The 25455-nt window shown below is 39.8% G+C and overlaps 1 protein-coding gene across 3 annotated transcripts in view; it reads left to right on the forward strand.

Annotated features, from left to right (window-relative positions):
• THRAP3 (thyroid hormone receptor associated protein 3) overlaps positions 1-25455 on the forward strand; it is a 77093-nt gene that overhangs the window by 4610 nt on the left and 47028 nt on the right. For 2 of the 3 annotated variants that reach the window (XM_003989860.6, XM_045035552.1), the window contains exon 2: positions 22929-23034. The gene's annotated coding sequence lies outside the window, so the exon portion shown is untranslated. The remainder of the gene's footprint in view (positions 1-22928; positions 23035-25455) is intronic. The other variant, XM_045035553.1, reaches the window with a different exon arrangement.

Genomic DNA, 25455 nt, shown 5'->3' on the forward strand with positions numbered 1-25455 from the left:
CATTGATCTGACCTCTGCCCATTTATTATTACTATTACTATTATTATTATTATTATTTATATATTAGAGAAAGACAGTGGGAACAGGGGAGGGCCAGAGAGAGAGAGAGAGACATACATACACACACACAGTCTGAAGCAGGCTCCAGGCTCTGAGCTGTTAGCACAGAGCCTGATGTGGGGCTTGAACAACCACGAACCGCAAGATCATGACCTGAGCTGAAGTCAGATGTTCAACCAACTGAGCCACCCAGGTGCCCCCAGGGTCCTCATATTTGTTCTGCCTGATTTGGTTTTTAGCATCTGGAATGTTGTAACTGCATGGCTGGGCCTGTTTCAGAACATAGAAGAAGACCAAAGAGAAGTTGCTGAATGTCTAATTAGAAGACTTTAGACTCTTGTCCTCAGGGATAAGAACCAAAGTTGTATGTGTTTTTAATATGCCTGTGTGAAGTCCTTTGCTATCAATTTCTGTGTGTAGGTTTTTTTTGGGGGGGGTAATAACTCAGTTTTTCTTTTCTATTTTAATAGGGCAAGATACGGGGTGCCTGGGTGGCTCAATCGGTTGAGCATCCGACTTTGGCTCAGGTCACAATCTCGCAGCCTGTGGGTTCGAGCACCGCATTGGGCTCTATGCTCACAGCCTCAGGAGCCTTTGGGTTCTGTGTTTCCCTCTCTTTCTGACCCTTCCCTGCTCGCACTGTCTTTCTCAAAAAATGAATAAACATTAAAAAAAAACCATTTGTTTTCGAAAGCCATTCTGTAAAGGCTGTTCTGTAAAACTGAGTTAACTGTATAAGTTGTGATGATGATGGCTTTTCTTGAATTTTTGTAAGTTTAGTCAAGTATAGATTGGACGGGAGATTTTAAATTTTTTTTTTTCAACGTTTTTTATTTATTTTTGGGACAGAGACAGAGCATGAACGGGGGAGGGGCAGAGAGAGAGGGAGACACAGAATGGGAAACAAGCTCCAGGCTCTGAGCCATCAGCCCAGAGCCTGACGTGGGGCTCGAACTCAAGGACCGCGAGATCGTGACCTGGCTGAAGTTGGACGCTTAACCGACTGTGCCACCCAGGCGCCCCTGGACAGGAGATTTTAAAGTACCATTTGGAGGGGTGCCTGGGTGGCTCAGTCAGTTGAGTATCTGACTCCTGATCTCAGCTCAGGTCTTAATCTCAGGGTTGTGAGTTCAAGCTCTGCGTTGAACTTCAAATACTGTTTGGAGTGAGGAGGGTGCCTCAGGAAAGAGCATTTCTGCATTGCTAATTTTTTACACTGGGGTTCTGCTTAACATTACATTTTTATCTATTTAAAAATTTTTTCTTTAAATTTATTATTTTAAGTCCATATCCAATGTCGGGCTCGAACTCATGACCCTGAGATTAAGAGTCACATGTTCTTCTGACTGAGCCAGCCAGGCTCCCCAACATTTCATTTTTAAAAATTAAAACAACATTGATTCCCTAACTCCTCCCCCTGCCCTGTGGTTTAGTTAAGCAAGGCACAACCTGTAAAACCCTTGGTGGGGGCAGGTAGTTGTCTTCAGTTTTATTTCCTCTGCTTATAGATAGGTGCTTATTGAAAAAAATAACATTGCAGAAATTTGTAATGTAGAAAATAAGTTTCCTGTGTATAATGCTAGCTCTTTAGGCCAGTGTAAGCAATTTGGGTATATAGAAGAGATTTCCATTCTCATTTGTTGTACTTTTGATTTTTTTTCCCACCCTTTGATGCCGGTTAAAAGGTATTTCTGAATAGTAAAGGTAGACAGGAAGGAACCAAGGAGGAAGTAGAGATGAACCTCTTGGTTTATTATGAAAGCTGAGTACTTAAAACATTGCTTTAAAAGGACTTAAGTGCAAAAGTATATTTGTGATATTCTTGTTTTCTTGGAAAATTTGGGTGATAGTGTTGATTCTTGGGTTAATGTTAAGTGTTTTTCCTTTGTTCATAGCATAGATTTTAGCTTGCCTGTTCTCTCCCTTTGTTTCGGGATTATTTGTCACATAAGTTTTTGCTGGACATTTTACTATTAGCAAGTACAAGTTGTTTGACCATTCAGCCAACCATATTAGGTGATTAAAGTGGCCTTGAATGTAGTGCCATGTTGAATGACTATAGAATGAGGAAGAGAATATTTTCATTTGTTGGCTTGTTCTCTTCCTTTTTTGCTCTGGAGGCTACTTAGTGTTGGAGGATACATCTAACACAAAAGTAGTTATAGTTATTTATTTATTTTTGAGAAAGAGAGAGGGCATGCCAGGGGCAGAGAGAGAGAGAGAGAGAGAGAGAAAGAAAGAATCCCAAGCAGGCCCAGCCCAGTGGGAGCTGACACAGGGCTTAATCTCACTGTAGCAAGATGATGACCTGAGCTGAAGTCAGATGTTTAAACGACTGAACCACCTAAGCGCCCCATGAAAGTAGTTTGATGAAAGTAGTTTGATAGGTTGTATTTTTTTTTTTTTTTTTTTTTTTTTTGTATTTTCAGCAAAACATTTTCTGTTGTGGTGTTAGTAGAGTGTGCTCATAGAGGTACATGATCTTTGGTACCTAGAGGCCTTAATTATCAGATGCAAGGGATGAGAAATGGAAGTCCTTTTTTTGTTTATTTTTTATTTTTATTTAAAAAATTTTTAAGTTTATTTATTTTGAGAAGGAGAATGGGAGAGATTGAGAGAGAGAGAGGGAGAGAGAGAATCCCAAGCAGGCTCTACACCATCAGTGCAGAGCCTGATGCAGGGGCTCAAACTCACTGAACTGTGAGATTGTGGCCTGAGCCAAACCAAGAATTGGACTCTTAACTGACTGAGCCACCCAGGTGCCCCCCACCACCATCCCCCCTTTTTTTTTAAACTGGGACTCTGGGGCAAGTTGCTTATCCTTTTAGAGTATCTGTTCAATTTCAAATGGAGATAGAAATCTTAGTTTCCCATTTTTTTCCACATCTTTGTCAACACTTATTTTGTGTTTGTTTGTTTGTTTTAAATGGTAGGCATTAAAACCCGTTATGTTGGCTATCATGTGCTTGTGGCTATTTGTGTATCTTTGAAGAAATGTTTATTCAAGTCTTTTGACTATTTCTCATCTTAACATTTTTGAAGCATTTTTTTTATGGTAATTTTTTTTTTTTTTAATGTTTATTTACTTTTTTTTGAGACAGAGACAGAGGATGAACGGGGGAGGGTCAGAGAGAGAGAGGGGGAGACACAGAATCTGAAACAGGCTCCAGGCTCTGAGCTGTCAGCACAGAGCCCGACGCGGGGCTCGAACTCACGGAACGTGAGATCATGACCTGAGCCGAAGTCGGACGCTTAACCGACTGAGCCACCCAGGCGCCCCCCCCCCTTTTTTTTTTTTATTTTAATTAAGTGGGCTTCATGCCCAACTTGGGGCTTGACCTCACAACTCTGAGATCAGGAGTAGCATGCTCCACTGACTGAGCCAGCCAGGCGCCCCACATTTTTGAAGCATTTTGAAGTCAGTTTCAGATGTCAGTACATTTCACATCTAAACACTTCAACATGCATATTGTTAGCTAGAGTTCAGTATTTGCTTTTGGATTCCCTTTTAGCAGGGAGAGAAGGAAAGGGAGGTAAAATATACACACTGAAGTATGACCATCTTTGTAAGTGCTTGAATGGAGAGGTTTTGGGTGCCATTTCTTAACTGGAATAGTTCACTTTTCCTCTGATTTAATGATGATGTTTGTCTTGAGTTAGATTTTTGCCAGATTAGTATTGTGACCGTATAATTTATCAATTTGAAGCAGGACACCATTGAGAGAGAATGCTATTAATATGCTGGGACAACAGGTGTAAAATCTCTTTAGCAAACTTAGATGTAAACTCAATCTAAATACTAAAGAAGCACATTTATAGATTGAGGTTTTTTTTCAAAAGTAAATGTTTATTTAAGCACTTTACATGCATTATGTCATTTAAACCTATATTTTGGGAGGTTAGTAAAGAACTTTTTGTTTTACAAATGACGCTGAGGCCCAAGGAAAGAGGATTTGAATCTAGGTGTGGCTCTAACCCTCTCCTCCTAGGCACTGGGCTGTACTGCTCAGAGTAGTGGTCTAGGGAGTGGATTGGTCACTAAATTAAGACAGGGTCCTCAGATAATAAAATGTCTCCCATTTTGTTATTGTCATGTTTATTAGATCTAACGTTAAAATATTTAACTTTTATTCAGAAATAATGGGCTTGAATTCAGCTGACAGACTTTGTGGTTCACTGCTGCAGATAGAATGACAGAAGATGTATTTCAGAATTGACCATATTTGCTTAGCTTTTTGTATCTTTTAAAAAAGTGTTTATTTTGGGGTGGGGGGGAGAGCACGAGCTGGGGAGGGGCAGAGAGGGAGGGAGGGAGGGAGGGAGGGAGAATCCCAAGCAGGCTCCCCTCTGTCAGTGCAGAGCCCTTTGTGGGGCTCAGTCTCATGAACCATGAGATCATGACCTGAGCCAAAATCAAGAGTTGGACACTTAACCGACTGAGCCACCCAGGTGCCCCACATCTTTTCATTTTTAAAATGAAAATATACCTTTCTTTGAGAGAATTAAACAGTATGTATGTTTGACATTAATGTAAAGAATATGTGAAAAATTGTACAGTTTAATATCTTATGAAACTTAATATAATCACATATTGTCATTTATTATTAAATAGTTCGGATGTGTAGAAGTGAAAACCCTGTCTCACACAAGTTTAGGCACAAATAGAACCAAAGTCCTCTAGTCTTGTGCTGTTTTCACAGTTGAATAAAACAGTGTTAGTTGAGCACACTAGAAATTCTCGCGTGTAGTTTTTTTTTTTAAGATTTTAAGTAATCTCTACATCCAATGTGGGGCTCGATCTCAAAACCTCAAGATCAAGAGTTGCATGCTCTATTGACTGAGCCAGCCAGGCACCCCTCATATGTAGTTGTTTTAAACTCCATTTGAATTTGAGTTTAGCCATTTCAGTGAATAATCTTCTCAGTAAATGGACTCTTGGCTCAGTAGCAGTGGGTCTGAAATTTATTGGATGAGTGATACATAAGAGTGTCATTTAACTGTTGCAAATGCTTTGCCATAGCAGTTATGATCATTTCTTGTTTTATGTTATTTTTAAATAGTCTCTACACCCAAGGTGGGGATTCCAACTCACAATCCAGAGATTGAGTTGCACGCTCCACCATCTGAGGCAACCAGATGCCCTGAACGTCTCTTGATAATTTTTGAACATCTCTTTCAGAGAAGGAAACCTAATGAAAAAATTTTTTCATGTTTATTTATTTTTGAGAGAGAGAGCATGAATGGGGGAGGGGCAGAGAGATGGGGACACAGAATCCAAAGTAGGCTCCAGGCTCTGAGCAGTCCACACAGAGCCTGACGTGGGACCTGAACCCACGAACCGTGAGATCATGACCTGAGCTGAAGTTGGAAGCTTAACCAACTGAGCCACCCAGCTGCCCCTTAATGAAATTTTTTTAATGAATAATTTTTTAACATGGTTAACTCAAAGTGCTAACTTCCTGATAAAATATGATACCCACACTCATCATAAATGAGGTATTTGAGTATGTGAATCATAAATGTAAATAAAAGATAAGTTACTTAATTTCAAAGTAGTCAACTGAATTATTGCTGTGGTTATTCGGAAATTAGGATTTTATGTGCTAGTCAAAAGTATACATAAGCTGTAGCTTTATGTACAGTATGTTATTCCAGCTGGAATTTTGACCTTACCCTTCTCACCTCATCTTATTCTGGTAACTAATCTGAGAGTTGCCAACAAGGAATAGAGGGCACTTTCTCAGGAGAGGATCTTTGGTTTCCTTGTTGGGTATTAAGTGTCACTGCAGAGCTATAGGAATATACAGGCTTTGTATTCTGCCTTTATTCCTTTTAGTGAATAAGAAACCATTGTTCAAATATATAAATCCTGGATACACTTTTTGATGTTTGTCTCTTTATCATAAAGCATTATGTTTGCAAAACTAAGATTTTCTTAGAGTAACTCTTGAGCAATCTTAGTTTCCTGTTGATAATATTTAAAACTTTTTCTTGACTACATTTCTTGTTACAAGTTATATAGCAATTAGTGTAATTTTTTTCCCCTCACTCAGCAGTCTGTGCCTGAATTGGACCTGATGTGGAGTTAGGGAACATCCTAGGGATTTAGCTTGATCTCTGCTTTTCATTGTACAGCTATTTGTGTATCAGCATGGTATTTTGGAGATGATTCTGAAAACAATTACCTTTAAGGATTTGTTTTGTTTTTTGGCAATTATGTAAACACGTTGCTGGGGAAAAAGCCTCTCCCTTCCTATTTTGTTTTTTCTTCAAACTGCCTTTTTAGAATATGGTGTGCTATGTGGTTTACATTCATCGGTTCATTTAATTCTAATGATAGATTGTAAGATTAGTGTACAGTATTTATTTTTTAGAGCTGAGGAAACTTAGATTATACACCTTGCTCAAGCCTGCAAAGAAGTGGAGTCAGGATGCTAATTCAGGTTAGTTGTGTGTTTGCAACATGACTTTACCATTCTGCCTGTATTCAACAGAAATCTTCATGTGCTTGTCCTTCGATGTGGAGTTGTTTCTTTTTTTTTTTTATTAAAAAAATTTTTTTTAATGTTTATTTTTCGAGTCAGAGAAGATACAGAGTGTGAGCGGGGGAGGGGCAGAGAGAGAGGGAGACACAGAATAGGAAGCAGGCTCCAGGCTCTGAGCTGTCAGTACAGAGCCTGATGTAGGGCTTGAACCTAAGAATGGTGAGATCATGACCTGAGCTGAAGTCAGGCGCTTAACTGACTGAGCCACCCAGGTGCCCCTATGTGGAGTTGTTTCTTTGATGTGACCTTAAGAGCACTGCTTTATGAATCTTATTTCAAGCTTTAGAAGTGTTTGCAAAAATCTGTGTTTGGCCAGGAAGTTTGTGAGGTATGTGGGAATACTTGTACTTCTCTGTCACTATCCTAGAGAATCTTTTTTTCCTCTAGAGACTGGGAAAGGGAGTGAATCTAAAAGGAGCACAACCAGTGTTCAGTGTTGTATAAACTTTTTCTTCATGCTTTAAAAAAAAGCCTGCAATATGAAGGTAACCAAAAGAGTACAAAGAATAATACAAGTAGTACCTGTGTATTTAAGAGATCAATTTAATTAAGAACTAAAGCTCTGCTACCACAACTGAATCTTCTAGGAATGTTCTCTCTCAACCTTGCTTCTGATTTTGGTGTTTATGATACTTGTGTGTTTTTCTAGACTTTTACTAAACATGTATGGTTTCCTAAACAAAATACCGTATTTTTTTTTGCATGGTTTTAAGTTTCATGTGAGTTTTTTAAATTTTTTATTAAAAAAATTTTTTTTAATGTTTATTTATTTTTGAGAGAGAGAGCGAGTGAGCAAGCATGAGTAGGGAGGGGCAGAGAGAGAGACACACAGAATCTGAAGCAGGCTTCAGGCTCTGAGCTGTCAGCACAGAGTCCGATGCGGGGCTCGAAATCATGAACCACAAGATCATGACCTGAGCCCTAGTAGGACATTCAATCGACTGAGCCACTTGGGTGCCCCTGTGGCTTAAGGTTCTTTAACAGGTAAATGGCTAGCATCATGATGTGAAAGAATTGGGACACTGAAGACCAAGGGCTTTTTCTTTTTCTTTCTTTTTTTTTTTTTTTTTTAAGTGGGCTTAATACCTGGTATGGAGCCCAATGTGGGGCTTTGAATTCATGACCCTGAGATCAAGAGTTGGACACTTACTGACTGAGCCACCTAGGTGCCCCATAGACTCTAGTTTTAGGTCACCATCTTGGGTAAAACCCTTCCTTTTTGTGAGCTGTTTCCCTTCTGTAAAACTAAGGTTGTACTAGATACGATTTCTAGGGGAGTGCTTCCAGTTCTTAATGCTCTGTGACTCTCCTAGTCCTAGTTGTCCAAAACTCATATTCTCTTGGATAGTGTTTTGCCTTTAGAGTGGATTGTGATCTCTTAATCACAAGACTCTCTGCTCTTTGATTAAAGTCAGCTGTAGGCTGCCTTGAGGCTAACACACCCTCTGTATAGTCTTGATGGTAATGAATTTTCTCTTTATTCTCCTAGCACTTCAAGTCATAATTATTTTTTCAGATACTTATTTCATGAGATTTAGAAATAGGTCCATAAACGTTATTAAGTGCAAGCTGGCTGGAAGTTGTATTAACCAGGTTCTCAGCAGAATAGTGATAATGCAAACTGAGCCGAGATAAACTCCATTGTATTATAAGCACCTGGAAAGGTAGAGAGTTTCTGATTCATCTTTATGCTTTCCACAGTGTCCAGAGAAAGAAACTAAGAACTGTTTATTTATTTATTTAAAGATTGTATTTTTAAGTAATCTCTATCCCCAATGTGGGGCTTGAAGTCACAGCCCAGAGATCAAGAGTCGCATGCTGCACCCACTGAGCCAGCCAGGCACCCCAAGAATTATTTTTACTGTTGAGTGCTTGCTCTACTACTAGGAACTCTACTAAAATTTAGACGTTTTTCTCATTTAATTATTGCAGCAGCTTATGAGGTAGTAGTGCTCCTAATTTATAGATCAGAAAACAGGCTTACAAGAGAATGTTTTAAACATTTTTTAACTTTTTATTTATTTTGACAGAGAGTGTGTAAGCAGGGGGTGGGCAGAGAGAATCCCAAGCAGGCTCTGCAATGTCAGCACATAGCCAGATATGGGACTTGATCCCACAAACCGTGAGACCAGATAAAAGAATTAGATAAAAATTAAAAACATAAAAGATCAGATTAAAAAATAAAAAAAAATGACTTGAGCCAAAGTCAAGAACTGGACGCTTAACTGATTGAGCCACCCTGGTGTTCCTTAAATTAATTTTTATGTGATTTCAGAGCTTGTAATTTTTCTTGCCACAGTATGCTGCTTAGCAAAAATGTTATTCATAGCGTGTGCTCAATGAGTATTAACTGAGTGAAATGTTTGTAAAATGTTTAAAAATTTTTTTAAGTACATTGTTTTATCTTTATGATAGTATTTTCAGAAGAGGGGAATGGCCAGTCTTGATAGGCCAAGTGAATGTCTTACTAATAGGACGTTGTCAAGGCAAGGTAACATGTTTTTGGTGATTGTGTTCCAAAATTAAAAATTCAATCAGGGAGGCGGATTAGAAGTTGGGGATAAGGAGGGTAGAAACCATAAAGACCTCTTTTCATTGTATACTCTTGTACAGTTTGACATTTTTACTGTGCGTGTACTACTAAGAAGAAAAAAAACTAGGTAAAAATAATTGAACAGTTTGCTTAGGCAAATAAAAGCTTAGTTAATACTCAACTTTCACAATTCTGTACCTGCTTTTCTCTTTTTTAAAGCTGTATATACATGACAACATGGATGAACCTTGAGATACTATGCTAGGTTACATAAACTATACGTAGAAGGCAAGTCTTATTATTCCACTTACATGAAATACCTAGAGCAGTCAGATTCATAGGGTAGAGTGTTCTGCGTGGGAGAGTTATTGTTTTATGGGCACACAGTTTTAGTTTGGGAAGATGGAAAAGTTCTGGAGATGGATGGTGGTGATGGTTGTGTAACAGTGTGAATGTACTTAATACCACTGAACTGTACACTCAGAGATGGTTAAAATGTTTAATTTTGTTTATGTTTATTTTTCCATAATAAAATATGGCTAATAATTCATTTGTTTGTCATTCAGCAGACATGTACCTAGACACTGGGGATACAGAAAGGAATTTAATTTGGTACTTGCCCTGAAGAAGCTATTTAGTACTAATATGACACAACTAGTGGTTTTCAAGGAAAGGTTTTTTTTTTTTTTTGTTTTTTTTGTTTTTTTTTTTGCTTTTTTGGTAAATTTTTTATTTTTTTCTTTTTTTAAATTTTTAAAATTTATTTTTTCTTTTTATTTTTTTACAGTTATTTATTTTTGATACAGAGAGACAAGGCACAAGAGGGGGAGGGGCAGAGAGAGGAGACACAGAATCCGAAGCAGGCTCTAGGCTCTGAGCTGTCAGCACAGAGCCCAACACGGGGCTCGAACTCACAAACCACGAGATCATGACCTGAGCCGAAGTCAGACGCCCAACCTACTGAGCCATTCAGGCGCCCCATTAAAAAAAATTTTTTTTTTGAATATTTATTTTTGAGAGGGAGAGACAGAGCGTGAGCAGGGGAGGAGCAGAGAGAGAGGGAGACACAGAATCTGAAGCAGGCTCCAGGCTCCACACTGTCAGCACAGAGCCTGATGTGGGGCTCAAACTCACGAACTGTGAGATCATGACCTGAGCCAAAGTTGGACGCTCAATTGACTGAGCCACCCAGGTGCCCTTTTGGTAATTTTCTTTTAATGTTTATTTAAGAGAGAGTGTGTGTGCACGATCAAGCCTGGAAGGGGTAGAGAGAGGGGGAGAGAGAGTTCGAGCAGACTCCGTGCTGTCAGTGCAGAGCCCAGTACGAGGTTCAGTCCTACAAACTGTGAGATCATGACCTGAGCTGAAATCAAGAATTGGATGCTCAAGGGGTGCCTGGGTGGCTCCGTTGGTTGGGTGTTCGACTTCGGCTCAGGTCATGATGTGGTTTGTGAGTTCGAGCCCCGCGTCGGGCTCTGTGCTGACATCTCAGAGCCTGGAGCCTGCTTCAGAGTCTGTGTCTCCCGGGCTCTCGGCTCCTCCCTTGCTCGTACTTTGTGTCTCTCTGTCTCTCAAAAATAAATGTTTATTAAAAAAAAAAAAAAAAAAAGAATGGATGCTCGTGGCCCCTGGGTGGTTCAGTCAGTTAAGCATCTGACTTCGGCTCAGGTCATGATCTCACAGTTCGTGAGTTTGAGCTCCGCATCGGGTTCTGTGCTGACAGCTTAGAGCTGACCCTCCCCTGCTCTCTGACCCTCCCCTGCTCTCTTGTGCGTGCTTGCGCGTGCTCTCTCTCTCTCTCTCAAGAATAGATAAACGTTTAAAAAAAAAAAGAGTTGGACGCTCAACTGCCTGAATCACCCAGGAGCCTCTCGAGGAAATAGAGGTTTAAGTTTTCAGGAAGTGGTAGCTTGTAAAAGTTTTGCATTGTGATAAAAAGATGGGAAAGTAGCTCTTAGGAATTCCCTGGCAGTTTTATCTGCTGGTTGGTCCGGAGGATTCAGGTGAGAATGTTATGTTGCCCCAAGGTACTTCTGTGTAGCCTGAAAGCTTGATTTTAAAAACTACCAATCTGGGTAGAAACTGTCAGCTGTAGGATGACATATTGATTCCTCTCTCTCTTGTAAATTGAGAACCTTGGCACAGAATAGTGGTGTCATTTAGGCAGCCAGCTCTTTCAGTCTGGGATCAAGTTTAGGCGTGGGTTTGTTGCCAGAGTTACTGCTGCTTTAAGAGGTTCTGAAGATGTATAATGGTCTTACCTTCCTAGTCTACCATAAAGACAAATTCTGAATTCTTGGGAGAAGAGACACAGTCATTGTTTAATGACCACATGACTACCGATATTAGCTGGTCGAAGTCTGGTCTTTTAACTCTGATTTTGACATTGGCCTGATTGATAATATTTATCTGTTGAGTGCTTAACATGTGCTACGTACTTTTTCAGGTACTTTACACATACATCAGTTCATTCAATTTTTGTAACAGCTCTTTGTAGCAGGAACCCATTTTACTGATGAGGAAACAGATAATGGGATTTAATAAAGTAACTTATCACAGGTGTCAAAATTACTGGCTGGTGGTGCTGGGGAATCAAAGGTAGTCAGCCTTTAAGCATGTGTTTTTTTCTTATTTATTGAGCCAGTGCTTTGGAAATTGCTTGGGATGTTGATTACTAATTGTATTTGTCTTACTATAAGTTACTAGGTACAAGGATTAAAAAATGACAGTTTTTACCATTTGAGACCCCTACGGTTTTGAGAATTACTGCTAAGGGTTTATTCTTGTATGGCCATTTGTACTAAGTGCCTTTGTTAATAAGCAAAGGATGTAGGGACATTTTTGTGGCTCAGTTGGTTAAGTGTCTGACTCTTGATTTTGGCTCAGGTCATGATCTCACTGTTCGTGAGATCAAGCCCCATGTTGGACTCTGTGCTGACCGCATGGAGCTTGCTTGAAATTCATTCTCTTGCTCTCAAAGTAAATAAATAAACTTAAAAGAAAAAGAAAAAATAAGCAAATGATGTAGAACCAGAGTTGGCACACTTTTTCTCTAACGGTTCTGAAAATACTTTAGGCTTTGGAGGCCAAGAGGCAAAACTGAGGCTATTAATGTGAGTACTTAAATAACAGTAGAGAAAGCAAATGTTCTCTAAATATTTTTATTTTATTAAAAATTTTTTTTAATGTTTTTATTTATTTTTGAGACAGAGAGAGACACAGCATGAGCAGGGGAGGGGGAGAGAGAGAGGGAGACACAGAATCCGAAGCAGGCTCCAGGCTCTGAGCTGTCAGCACAGAGCCCGACGCGGGGCTCGAACTCACAGACCGTGAGATCATGACCTGAGCCGAAGTCGGACACTCAACCGACTGAGCCACCCAGGTGCCCCCCCCAAAAAATTTTTTTAATGTTTGTTTATTTATGAGAGAGAGTGGGAGGGGGTGCACAGAGAGAGGGAGTCAGAGGATCTGAAGCATATTTCTTTCATACTGACAGCAGAGAGCCTGGCAGGGGGCTTGAACTCATGAACCGTGAGATCATGACCTGAGCTGAAGGTGGATGCTTAACTGACTGGTCCACGTGGGCACTGCTATTTTATCTTTTTTTTAAATGTTTATTTATTTGGAGAGAGAGAGCATGTGTGAGAGTGTGAGAGGGGCACAGAAAGGGGAAGAACTCCAAGCAGTCTCCACAGGCAGTGCAGAGCCTTACCTGGGGCGCGTTCTCATGAAGTGTGAGATCATGACCTGAGCTGAAATCAAGAGTTGAATGCTTGACTGAGCTACCCAGGTGCTTCCTTTTTTTAAGTATCTCTGTACCCAGTATGGGGCTTGCACTCATGACCCCGAGATCAAGAGATGCATGCTCTACCAACTGAGCCAGCCAAGCGCCCTGAGAAAACAAATATTTCATTGGCAGAATTCAAAATATAATAGTTGAGTACAGTTTTTGTAAGGCAGCTGTGTTACAAGAGTGGAATTCACTTTGGGGGATACCATTTCGTGTCACTGGGGTTCAAAGTTAGCTTTACCTATCAACATGGATGGCAAGTGTTCATTTGTTCATACAGAAATCTGTAGTGAAGATTTCACATATGTGTCTTTGAAAATGTCTTTACACAGACAGGTACTGCCAAATATTAATATTAATCCATGAGCATATGATTTTTTTGAGCATATGGTTTATTTGGGCACATTCATCATTTGGAAGGCAATTACAGAATTCTGTTAGATTCATTTCTTGTTATTTGCCTTTTTTGTATGCCATTAACACTGCAAAGTATTCATTTCCAGTGGAAGATTAGATGGAAGCTGCTGCTGCTTTTTTTTAAAATAGGCTCCGTGCCCAGCGTGGAGCCCAATGTGGGGCTTGAACTCAAGATCCTGATATCAAGAGTCAGATGCTTAACCCACTGAGCCCACTTCTTTTTTTTTTTTTTTTAAAGAGTTTATTAAAAAATTTTTTAATGTTTATTTTTGAGAGAGAGACCGCATGCAAGCAGAGGAGGGGCAGAGAGAGAGGGAGACACAGAGTGAATCCGAAGCAGGCTCCGAGCCATCAGCACAGAGCCTCAAGTGGGGCCCGAACTCATGAGACATGAGATCGTGACCTGAGCCGAAGTTGGATGCTCAACCGACTAAGCCACCCAGGTGCCCCATTAAAGATTTTTAAAAATAATCACACCCAACGTGGGGCTCAAACTCACAATCCTGAGAACAGGAGCCACAGGCTCCACTGGCTGAGTCAGCTAGGCGCCCCTAGATGGAAACTTCTTAGTTTCACAGAGAGATTTTCAAAGATGGAGATTTACTTTGCACTTTAATTAAGATTGGAGATATGCTGGAAGTGTAGTTTGAGTTAAAATATGTCTGCTTCAGATTTTTGTGGGAACAGAGAGATCTCATTGCTTGTGTTAACTTTTGACAGTACAGGATGTGAATGAAATAATTTGACATTACTTGAAGTTAAAACAGTGTTTACTTAAAAAAATTTTTTTAAGTAAAAAATAAAATTTTTTTAAGTAAAATAAAAAATTTAAGTTTATTTTTGAGAGAGAGAGAGAGAGAGAGAGAGAGAGAGAGAGTGTATGTGTGTGTGTGCACATGATCGAGGGAGAAACAGAGAGGGAGACACAGAATCTGAAAGCAGGCTCTAGGCTCTGAGCTGTCAGCACAGAGCCTGGTGGCGGGCTCGAACTCACCAACCATGAGATCATGAGCTGAAGTTGGACGCTCAGCCGACTGAGTCATCCAGGCGCCCCATGTTTACTTTTGTTCAAATTAATTTGCCATAGTAATCATTCCCATAAAAATGCTATTTTGCCTTATAACTTTTTATTGAATTCATTAAGAAACATTAGCAAGTCTGCAACAAAAGTTAATTTTCAAAGCTTTTCAGTATTCAATAATAATGTTGAAGGGTGGTTTTTTAAGAAAAAAAATCAGATTAAAAAAAATTACAACTAGGGGTGCCTGGGTGGCTCAGTTGGTTGAATGTCCAACTCTTCATTTCTGCTCAGGTCATGATCTCATGCTCTTGAGATGCAGCCCCACATCCTGCTCTGCTCTGGGTATGGAAACTGCTTGAGATTCTCTCATCCTCTCCCTCTGCTCCTCCCCTGCACATGCTTTCTCTCTCTCAAAAAAAAAAACAAAAAAACAAAAAAAATCACAGTAAAATTTTACTGCTGCTAAGCCATTGAACTGCTGTTGGTAGTGCAAATCAGGATCCACCTTCTATTTCTGACAAAAACTCACAAAACTGACAACGGTTAAATCTACAAAAGTGAATTGAGAGTGAATGGAGGTTACTCTTGACAATACTGGCTCAACATGTAATGAAAAGTTTTTTGCAGAGTACCTGCTGGTGAATAGTACAGTGAATAACCATATGCTTGAAATACCTTACATTTTCACAAACTCTGTAAGTTTATCCAATTATGCCCTTCTCTAGACATATTTTTACTACGGTCATTTGTGACACATCTTAGCAGATTCAAATTCAGGTTGTATTAGTGTTCTTTCAGTGTCTTTGAAAGGTTCTTACCTGTAGTTGTTCCCCATAGACTATTCATAGAGGCTAACTCTTCAGTTAGTTCACACTGGGCATTGACCTTCTCCAGTAAAAAGCTAAGCAGTGTCAATAATTGTTGAATCAAGAACCAAGGAACACCACTGAAATCACTCCTCCACCCCCCCACCCCCCTCCCCCCGCCTTTAGCAAATGTTCTATTGTTAAGTAGTTTCAGATTTGCAGAAAATCTGAGAAAATAGTACAAAAGGTGTCCATATACCCGTACCCCTGTTAACAGAGTAGTATGGTACACTGGTCCCAACTAACAAACCAGTGTTGATGCATTCTTGCTAACTGAAGTCCATACTTTGTTCACATTTTCTTAGTTTATACCTAATAACCCTTTTCTGTTCCAGGATCACATCTAGGATATATATTCAGTTGTCATGTCTCCTTAGACTCCCCTTGGCTGGTACACCTTTTCAGACTTTTATTATTTTTGGTGACTTTGACCGTTTTGAGGAGTTAGATACTTTGCTAGTTTTGAGGAGTTAGATACTTTGCTAGTTAGATACTTTGTAGAATGTCCCTCGGTTGGAATGTTTCTCATGATTAGACTGGTGTTAATAGGTTTTGGTGATAAAAGACCACAGAGATGAGGTATCATTTTCATCACATCATATATATAAGGAGTACATGCTATCAACATGATTTATTGATTTTGTTTTTTATTTTTTTAAATTTTTGTTAAAAATTTTTTTCATGTTTCTTCATTTTTGAGAGAGAGACAGAGTGTGAGCAGGGGAGGGGCAGAGAGAGAGGGAAACACAGAATCTGGAGCGGGCTCCAGGTTCCAGGCTGTCAGCACAGAGCCCAGCGTGGAGCTCGAACCCACAAACGATGAGATCATGACCTGCACAATGAGATCATGACCTGAGCTGAATGAAGTCAGTCACTCAACTGACTGAGCTACCCAGGCGCCCCTGGTTTTTGTTTGTTTGTTTGTTTGTTTGTTTAATTAAGAAAGGTTTTTTGGGGGAGAGAGAGTGCGTGCACAGGAGGGTCAGAAGGAGAGGTGAGAGAGAGTCCTAAGCAGGAGGTGCACTGTCAGTGTGGAGCCCATCCTGAAGCTTGAACCTATAAACCCTGAGATCATGACCTGAGCTGAAATCAAGTTGCATGCTCAATTGGCTGAGCTACCCAGGTGCCCCCATACTGTAATTTTGGAAGGAAATCACTTGGCTCACCCCACTCCACTTAAGGAATGGAGGAGAGCTATGTTCCACCTTCTGGAGGGTGAAATACATACGTAAATTATTTGGAATTCTGCACGAATGATTGGTTTATTTTCATCCATTTATTTAAATCCATATAGACTCATGGATATTGTATTCTTTGAGTTATCCACGACTACATTTTGATCAATTTTTTTTCTGATTTGACTTGAAAACTCATTTGGGCAGGAATGTCCTTTTGACGTACACGTTATGGTGTATTGTTTGTTATGCAGTCCTTGTTTTCTGGCACTACAAGATATTCCAGGCTTATCCAGTGTATTCCTTGCCTCAGCCCTAGAGTCCGTCACTTCTCCCAGAAGCCTTTGTTTCTTTTATTGGAGAATATTATTAGAAATCAAGGTCTGGGGGCACCTGGGTGGTTCAGTCAGCTGGGCATCTGACTGTTGATTTCGACTCAGGTCGTGATCTCATGGTTCGTGGAATTGAGTCCCACGTCAGGCTTTGCGTTGATGGTGTGGAGCCTGCTTGGAATTCTCTCTTTCCTCTCTCCCTCTCTCTTTCTCTCCTCCCCCTGCTTGTGCTCTCTTTCTCTAAATAAATGTTAAAAAAAGTCAAGGTCTGGGTGCTAGGTGTATTCATTGCTACTGGGATGTTATTGCTCATAGGTCTTTTCAGTTGACAAAGGAAAGGTATGTATGTATACGTAATCGGAAATGTGTGTATAATACATTTTGTATACATAGAGAAGTATCTAAACATTTCTGATGTTCCTGTGCGTATTCATTTGTATCTGTCTAAACAGGAGTTTATATTGGTATCTCCACTTTTAATAATTTTAGTTTTAAAGATTTTATTTTTAAGTAATCTCTACACCCAACCTGGGGCTCAAACTCAACAACCCCAAGATCAAGAGTTGTGTGTGGTACTAACTGAGCCGGCCAGGCGCCCCTTGATAGCTCCACTTCTAAGCCAGTACTGTTGGATCATTCTAGCCTTTCCCTCCTTTCTTGTCTGTGACGTCCGATTCCCAACAGTGAGAAATTTGGTTCTCGCCATTTGCCATCCATTTATTTATCAACTTTTTTTTTTTTTTTTTTTAAATTTATTTTTGGGACAGAGAGAGACAGAGCATGAACGGGGGAGGGGCAGAGAGAGAGGGAGACACAGAATCGGAAACAGGCTCCAGGCTCTGAGCCATCAGCCCAGAGCCCGACGCGGGGCTCGAACTCGCGGACCGCGAGATCGTGACCTGGCTGAAGTCGGACGCTTAACTGACTGCACCACCCAGGCACCCCTGCCATCCATTTATTTATTATAATTCCACTATACGTGTGTAATTGTTTAAGAATCGTTACCCCATACCCCCATGGGAAACAACTTTAACAACTAGAATACAGTGGTTATGTGCAGTTCCTTTTGCTGTTGGTTTTCCCTGTTCCACTCCTTTCATAGTTACTTAGGTCAGCTCCTTTTCCCTCCACTTGCTTTATTTTTTAATTGACTACTAATGTTGCTTCCATTGTCCTCAACCCTTACAGTCAAAAGGCTAATAGTCTTAAATGAGTTCATTGTCTTCCTTTTTTTTTTTAATTTTATTTTTTTAGATTTATATCCAAATTAGTTAGCATATAGTGCAACAGTGATTTCAGGAGTAGATTCCTTAATGCCCCTGACCCATTTAGCCCATCCCTCCTCCCACACCCCCTCCAGTAACCCTGTTTGTTCTCCATATTTATGAGTCTCTTATGCTTTGTCCCCCTCCCTGTTTTTATATATTTTTATTTCCCTTCCCTTATGTTCATCTGTTTTGTGTCTCAAAGTCCTCATATGAGTGAAGTCATAGGATATTTGTCTTTCTCTGGCTAATTTCACATAGCATAATACCCTCTAGTTCCGTCCATGTAGTTGCAAACGGCAAGATTTCATTCTTTTTGATTGCCGAGTAATGCTCCATTGTGTGTATATATATTCTCCACATCTTCTTTATCCATTCATCCATCGATGGACATTTGGGCTCTTTCCATGTAAACATTGAGGTGCATGTGTCCCTTCAAAACAGCACACCTGTATCCCTTGCATAAATACCTAATAGTGCAATTGCTGGGTCGTAGGGTAGTTCTATTTTTAATTTTTTGAGGAACCTCCATACTGTTTTCCAGAGTGGCTGCGCCAGTTTGCATTCTCAATGAGTTCATTTTCTATGGACACATTTCTCTGGCTGCTGCCGCAAACATGATTTGATCAACCCACTAAATAAATGGCTTTCCTTGTTAAGCTGACAAATGAACCACTCAGAAACTTACTTTGGTTGTAGCTTCATTTTTATTTTTTGTTTTTGTGAAGGTTTTCTGTTGTGATGAGATACTCTGTTTAAATTTTTTTTTTAATGTTTGTTTTTGAGAGAGGGAGAGAGAGAAACATGAGTTGGGGAGGGGCACAGAGCGACATAGAATCCGAAGTGAGCTTCAGGCTCTGAGCTGTCAGCACAGAGCCCAACACGAGGCTTGGGCCCATGAGCCGCAAGATCATGACCTGAGCTGAAGCTGAACGCTTAACTGAGCCACCCAGGCACCCCAAATTTTCTAATCTTCCTAGTAAAATTCTGTGAAATGGGATTATTGTGATGAGTTCTTAGTTTGGTAATGTTGATGGATATTGTTTTCTTGGTACAGCCATGGTGCTTTTTCATAATAGACAGTGTTTTGCCATATAAGTTGTTAAAATAATCCACACTTCACACTTGCCCTTAAATGGGTAACCTTTGTCATCGTTTTTTTTTAATGTTTGTTTTGGGGAGAGAGAGCGCATGTGTGTGCATGCACACATGTACATGTGGGAGGGGTAGGGGCAGAGAGAGAGAGGGAGACAGAGGTTCTGAAGCAGGCTCTGCACTAACAGCGCAGAGCCCAATGTGGGGCTTGAACTCATGAACCATGAGATCATGACCTGAGCTGAAGTCGGATGCTTAACCAACTGAGCCACCCAGGTGCCCTGGCTTCTTGTTTCAACATCTGGATATACACTGGTAATTTAAAAATAATAATAAAATGTGATATGACAGAATGCATGGTACTTTTGAACTACTCTTGGGCCATAACCACTTCACTGAAATTTGTAGTAGTGCGAAGTGCTAAGACCACTATGTGCAGTCTCTCTTGCAACTACTTAACTCTGCTGTTGTGTGAAAGCAGCTATCTGTAAACGAAGGAATGTGGCTCTGTTCCAATAAAACTATTCATAGATGCTGAAGTTACAATTTCATAGAATTTTCACACATCCTGAAATACTCTTGATTTTTTTCAACCATTAAAAAATGTAGAAATCATTCTTAGCTCGTGGGTGGTAAAAAAAAAAAAAAAAGTTGGGCTAGATTTGGTCTGAGTGCATCATTTGCTGACCCCTTAATGTAGAAGCCTCTGCATACATGACCCATTTGGAAGTATCTCTCTTTCCAAAGCCATATGTAGTAATGTCACCAGCCTTGCATTCATTCTCCATTCTGATTGATGCCATGGAAGGAACTTAAAGCAGACATTGCACAGTTTTCTGTGCTAAAACACTAAAGGTTTATTTGTCAGCTATCATAATCTCCTCAATCCCTACTATTTTTTTCAAGGGGAAGTAGCTAATGTTAAATATTGTTCTTTGGTGGACACTTTGGGTAAACTCGAATAGAAGACACTGTGCTCTTTTGTTCACTTTTATTGGTATCCTCATGCTGTTTTAGTCTTTAAGGTAGTACACATGCAAGTAATACTTGGTGGTTTAAAGGAGACTAGCTCTGAACTCCGGTTCATAGGAGCATGCAAGGTCATCCTTGTGTTTTCTTTATGTTCTTAATCTCAGTAAAAGATTACTGTGGGTGCCTGAGGTGAGATAAGAAAAAAAAATTAAGTCTTCAACCATAGCGGGGTACAAATTCTACGGTCCTAAGAATATTAGTGTTTATCCTTTGGTCGGGTTTAGGAACTGTGTTGTAACTCAAGGTCTGGTAATATCTGGAACACGGGAGTCTTCCGAGATACCCTCTAGTCTAAGCCATTCCTGTCCTTTACCTGGATTATTATAGGCAATATCTCCCAATTTCTTCTGACCTTGCTACACTCAGCAGCCAAAATGATCCTTTTAAAACATAATTCTCAGCATGTTAACTCTTCCACTGAAAACACTCCAGTGGCTGCCCACATTATCCAGAAGAAAACCAAAGTCCTTAAAATGTATTGCAAGGCCCTGTTCACCCATGTCTCTGTGCCCCCAACTTCCTCCTAGAATGTAAGCTCCAGAAATGAAGAGATTTTTAGACTGTTGAAACACCATTGCCTAGGATAGTGCCTGGCAATGTGGTAGGTACTTAATAAATTTTTGTTTGGTAAGTGGACAGTTAGAAAGGAAATTGTGTAGAAGGGGAAAAGCTATATTGTTGGCAGTGTCAGAGTGTCCCAGCTAATAGTCTACTGGTATTTGACCAAGGGAGGTTTAGAGACAAGCTGCAAAGTATGACTATGTCCAGATGACACAGGACGAGTTGGGGAGGGCGCATAAAAACTGGTGGCAGGGGTGACTCAGGGCTTCATGTGTCTCCTCACTGTCACAGAATAACTAAGGGCTAGGTCCTTAGATTTGCTTCTCCACCCATTGCAACAGTGGAAGATTGAAGACTTGCTGGGGTGATAAAATTCTTTCCAGTGTCCAAGAGGAGGTTGATTAATAGGAAACACGATGGGGTAGTAAAATGGAAGGAAGGGGAAGTGTGTGTGTGTGTGTGTGTGTGTGTGAGAGAGAGAGAGAGAGAGAGAGAGAGCGAGAGCGAGAGAGCGAGCGTGAGCGAACTATTTGGTTAGAATCATAAGGATGGGTATATTGGATCAGTCCGTTTCTTTAATTCAGTGCATTACAGATTAAGCGGTTCTCAATCCTGGAGCCGTCATTGGGATTTCCCTGCAGCTGACTGATATGAGCACCTGTGCCTCTGCAGTTAAAAACAAGGAAATTTTGGCTGATGTAACCTAGGAATACATTCTAAGAATAAGCCGCAAGAATATATGGAAAAATATTTTGCAAGAAAGTTTTTTAAAGTGCTGTGTTTTTACCATTTATCAACTAAGATGTAAACGCTGTCATTATTTTGGTAAAGTGTCTGATGGAATACTAATTTTGTCTTAATAAAATTGTCTTATCCTGTTTTAAGAGTAGGTTTTTATGGCCACTTCCTAATGTTAATTACGCGTTTACTTTTGGCATCGGTCAAGATTTTATTGCTTGGGTTTTCAGTTTACTAAGCAAATACATATCATTGTTAGGTATATAGAGTTTGCAGCCCTTTGAGGAAAATTGACATTGGTGGATACAATGAGATGAATCTAAGTGGAGACACACCTAGGGTAACAACAAGAAGCAGTACCTAACTCAGCCTGAGTGCACCAGGGGCAGCTTGCTGGGGGAGGAGACCCCTGTAGGAATGAGTAGGAGTTTGGTTGGTGGGAGTGGAGGAGGCATTCTAGGCTGAGGGTTTCACATGTACCAAGAGACCATAGCTTAAGGAAATACATTCCTTTCTTTCCTGGATAATTGGGCAAGGATTCTGCTATGTGCAAACCACAGATTTCAGAGAAAGTTAAGGTGGGTGTCCTTAATTGAGTGAATGCTGAACAAGTGAAAAAAGAGATTGTTAAGACTGCATCTTCAGATTATTTGAATTTTGAGTGCTTCCTACTGTATAGCAATGTGAACAAATGATAAAGCTTTAATAATGTAGGAGTAAGGACATTAACTACATACTTGCTGATCTTGGAACTTTGTTTTCCTATTTGTTTTGGATAACACTACATAGCTTTGATATATGGCCATGTTAGTAATGTTTAGATAGGGGAATATTTAAACCACTGGGTCAGAAGGGTTCTCTTGTGCTTTGAGGGATGAGGATGAGGAGTTGTTTTAACTTGAAATGTATCTGTTAAATTCACTTTGGCATACCTCAGTTAAATTTTTTTGTTTCAAGTAATCTAAATCTCCTGAAGTAATTCTCCAGGTTAAATTATGGAGTTTGCCAGTCAGTCTTTCATAATGCAAATTGTAGCACCTGAAACACTGCCAGTGAGAGTATCAGGATACTAGAGGAAGGTTTTAGCTTTCCATTCTGCAGCCTTACTCCAGGGGGTTGGATGCATGAAAACGTGTGTGAGACAGACAGAAGACCTCTGGGCCAGCATTCTTTGAGAAAGAAACCTGTGTCCACTGGGAGTGAAGTTGAGGGTTAAAGTAGAGGTTTTGTTGGGCGCCTGGGTGGCTCAGTTGGGTAAGCGTCCATTCAGCTCAGGTCAGGATCTTACAGTCCGTGAGTTCGAGCCCCGTGTCAGGCTCTGTGCTCCCCTGCTCATGCTCTCTCTCTGTCTCAAAAATAAATTAAAAAAATTTTAAAAAGTTAAAAAAAAAAAAGTAGAGGTTTTGTTTAGAGATTTCTAGCATCTGTATTTCAGGATACAATCTGCAAGGTTTGTTTGGGTAAGTGTCTTATCACTGCTTGTTTCTTCTCGTTCCAGAATAGTATCCTGACTTTGTAAATTGGAGAAGCCAGTGACACTGCCAGTGTTCTTTTCAGGTAGTGTCTTTGGGATCCGGTGCAAGTCGAATCATTGTTTAAATAAGGTAAATGCATGGTGGTAAAAGGAACTAATAATTACTTCATTGGCTTATAAAACCAGTCTTGTGTTAAGAGGTAAGGAATCGAGAAGATTCCTTACTGGAAGTCCTGGGTTCTTGTTAAGCAGTGCTTATTTTTCAGCTTAATAAACTGAAACAAGATGATAAAGTAGTTCTGCTCTCCTCTCTGATTCTATTCTAAGTTGTAGAATTGGCACTTACCTTTTTTATTTTAACTAACTTTTGAGTCCTTTAATAACGCATGTTTATTCATTAGGAAATACTGAAAAAAAATCATCCATAAACTTGACGTATGTATAATCATTGTTAATATTTTGGTGAATAGTCTCCTTCCATGCATGTGTTATTTGGATGTGTGTGTGTTTAACAAAACCGGGGCTGGACTTTTTTTGTCTCACCTGGTTCTTGTTAACAAGAGCAAGTCTTTCCCTGTTTGCATTTTTAAGTGACTCATGGCATTTCATCATCATGGATGTGCCATATAATTTAAAATTACCTAACTAGTTCCTTTTTGGTAGACATTTAGGCTTTTCTCGCATTTTTCTCTGTCTTGGATAACTGTGTAATAGACATGAATAAATTCATGAATGCATTTGATTTCCTTAACTTTAGAAAGCATTTTATATGTTGTACTTTTTTCTTTTTATTAACTTACAGAAACCCTTTCTAGTCCCTAACGCAATCCCTTCCAACTCTACCATTTCTTTTGATACTGCCTTTAAGTAATAAGCTTATTTTGCTACTTACTGATTTTCTAGTTTTTGGTATTATGTGTTACCTCCCCACCTTGGATAGTAGTGGTTTCTAGTACAATCCTAATTGGCTAGTATTCACTGTTGACAGTATTATGGTTGTGTATAACTTATTCACAGCCAAGTCATGTTACATGCTATGGTTAATTTTCCTGTTCTGCATAACTTTTCATTTTCTTAAAAAAATTTTTTTTTTAATGTTTATTCATTTTTGAGAGGGAGAGATAGAGTGCAAGTGGGGGAGGGGCAGAGAGAGAGGGAGACACAGAATTGGAAGCAGGCTCCCGGCTCTGAACTGTCAGAACTCACGAACCATGAGATTGTGACCTGAGCTGAAGTCAGGCACTTAACTGACGGAGCCACCCAGGCGCCCCTTGCATGACTTTTTATTTTCTCTGTTGCTAATAAAGATCTTTTTTTTTGGTCTGTTTTGCTTAATTTCTATTTTTCCTCAGTTATTCCTCTTTAAACTCTACCCAGAAGTGTAAATCTTCCTTGATACTTTAAATGTTTTAGCTATATGACAAATTTTATCTTCCTGGAGATACCTTCTAATCTGCTCCATTCTGGATATTCTCAAGGTAGCTGCCCAGCCTCATACTTGCTGTCTCAGCATCATCATCCTCATGATTTTTCCTGTGTCTCTTGTGCTAGATCCCATTATCTTTTCCCACATCCTTTCCTTCTTGATCGAATCTCTTGTTTTGGAGAAGCACCATTCTCCGTTGGCTTTCTGAGAAAAGGGTACACAAGAGGTAAATTGTTTAGACATACATGTCTAAAAATGCCTTTATTCTGCCTTAATATTGATTATTAGTTTGGCTGGGTTTAGAGTTCTAGTTGGAACATAATATTCCTTCAGATTTTTAAGATCCTGTTCTATTGCCTGTTGGCTTTCACTGTTGATGAGATGTAAGTTACCTTTGACCCCTGAAACTTCAGAACTTCTCTTTCTCAGCTTTCTGAAATCTTATGACGATGTTCTTGGTGTGGCTGTTTTCATCTAATGTGCTGGTCTCTTAATGGACTGAAACTTAAAAGTCCCCCAGTTCCGGGAAATTTTCAGGAATTATGTTGTTGATTTTTCTCCCCTTTATTTTTGCTACTGTTTTGTGGAATTATTATTAATTGGATGTTGTATCTTTTGGGTTGATCCTGTAAATTATCTTTTTTTCTGCTATTTCCATCTCTTTATTTTCTGGGTTGCATTTTCTAACCTTTGTTGTTTTTATCATTTATGTTTGTGTATATATATATATATATATTTTTTTTTTTTTCACATTCATCAGCTTTTTTCTTGTTGAGAGAGAGTGTGCACGAGCGGGGGAGGGGGCAGTGAGGGAGGGAGAGAGGGAATGAGAGAAAGAGAGGGAGAATGAAAATCTTAAGCAGGTTCCATGCTCAGCACGTGGCCCCACATGGGGCTCCATTCCACGACCCTGGGATCATGACCTGAGCTGAAATCAAGAGTCAGACACTCAATAGACTGAGCCACCCACCCAGATGCCCCTTATCAACTGTTTAAAAAAGTAATCTCTGTCCAGCATGGGGCTTGAACTCACAACCTCAAGATCAAGAGTTGCTGTACTGACAGAGCCCACCAAACACCCCCATATTCATCAATATCTTTATTTACTCAGTTCTTCATATAACT

Source organism: Felis catus, chromosome C1, assembly GCF_018350175.1.
Source record: "Felis catus isolate Fca126 chromosome C1, F.catus_Fca126_mat1.0, whole genome shotgun sequence".
Taxonomy (NCBI): domain Eukaryota; kingdom Metazoa; phylum Chordata; class Mammalia; order Carnivora; family Felidae; genus Felis; species Felis catus.